The following is a 1,773-nucleotide window of genomic DNA, read 5'->3' on the forward strand; positions in this document are numbered from 1 at the left end:
CCATCAGGACAACGCCAGGCCACACACATCGATAGTGACTCGCCAGAAGCTCCGGGAGCTTGGTTGGGAGGTTCTTATGCATCCACCTTACAGTCCGGACCTGGCACCAAGTGATTACCACCCGTTCCTGTCTATGGCAAATGATTTTGCTGGTGAAAAATTCGTCTCAAGAGAAACTTGTGAAAATCGACTGTCCCAGTTTTTTGCCAATAGGGACAAGGATTTCTATGAGAGAGGCATAATGGAAATATCTTCAAAATGGCAACAAGTTATCGAACAAAACGGTGCATATATGACCTAAATCGGATCATTCTAACTATGCTAAATAAAGCCTTCAATTTCATGCAAAAATAATGGATTTCTTTTTACTACACCTTATATTTATAATATTCTATAATATATCATATTAATTTCTGTAATATTGTATTTCTAAAAAAAATAATATTAGGGGAAATGGCAAATATTGGGCGTAGTCATGCGCGATATAAATTAATAGTTAAATTTAATTTATAAATATCAATAATAATATTTACATGTATATGTTTACATAATAATATTAATAATATCTACTCTAGCGTAAAAAACAGAATTTAGGAATTATTATAATTAAGTCTATTTTAAAAATCCTCTACAATTTTTGTTTACTTATCTGTTCTACTTATATTTTTCTTTTGGCACGTCTTACACGGGACACCCTGTATATACACAAGGTGTTCCATTTTGCCCCAGACAAAAATCTCGAAAAATATGAAAAATACGGAAAAATGTTTCAAACAAAAGTTATATAGTTCGAAAAAGGACATAAGAAGGTTGGTTTGACCTCAGGTTGCACCGCCAAGGTCACGTCGAGGTCAACTTTGATTTTTTAAATAGAAATATAAATTTTTTATTACAGAATTGTATTTTACGTAAAGAAACAAATAATTTTTGTTTGAAAACATTTTTTATATGACCTCTATTTTCTAAGATATTTATGGAAATATCTATAAAATTATTGGTTTCAATTATTTTCAACTCGAATTCTATCAACTTTATCGAAAAATAGCAAAAGATGAAAATTGTTTATTTTCTTTTCATAGAGCTTTGACAATTTTTTTAGAATTTTTTAATTAACTTTTTAGAACTGCATTTTCTTGCATTTTCTTGAAGTACTAAAAAGTTTTTAAAAATTTTGAAAAAATTGTCAGAGCTCTATAAAAATGGATAATTTTTATCTCTTGCTATTTCTCGGTAAAGTTGATAGAATTCGAGTAAAAAATTATTGAAACCAATAATTTTGTAGATATTTCCGTAAATATCTTAGAAAATAGAGGTCGCATAAAATTTTTTTTCGAACAAAAGTTGTTTGTTTATTTACGTAGAATAAAATTCCTAAATAAAAATATATTTGTATATGTTTCTATTTAAAAAAGTAAAGTTGACCTCGACCTGACCTTGGCGGCGCAACCCAAGGCTAAACCAATTGTGCCTTCTGCCCTCTATCGAACCATATAACTTTTGTTTGGAATATTTTTCTGTATCTTCCATATTTTTCGAAATTTTTGCCTGGAGTACTTAAAATGGGACACCCTGTATGTGTATGTGTGTGTGTGTGTGTGTGTGTGTGTGTGTGTACATACATAAATACAAGAATACACACACAATAACATAATAATAATTAATTATATATATACACAATATTATATTATATTTTTTTATATTATTAATTTTATATATATATATATATATATATATATATATATATATATATATATATATATAGTGTGTCCCATA

This window comes from Odontomachus brunneus, unplaced genomic scaffold, assembly GCF_010583005.1.
Source record: "Odontomachus brunneus isolate Ranch 3 - 2012 unplaced genomic scaffold, Obru_v1 Obru_scaffold_161, whole genome shotgun sequence".
Lineage (NCBI taxonomy): Eukaryota > Metazoa > Arthropoda > Insecta > Hymenoptera > Formicidae > Odontomachus > Odontomachus brunneus.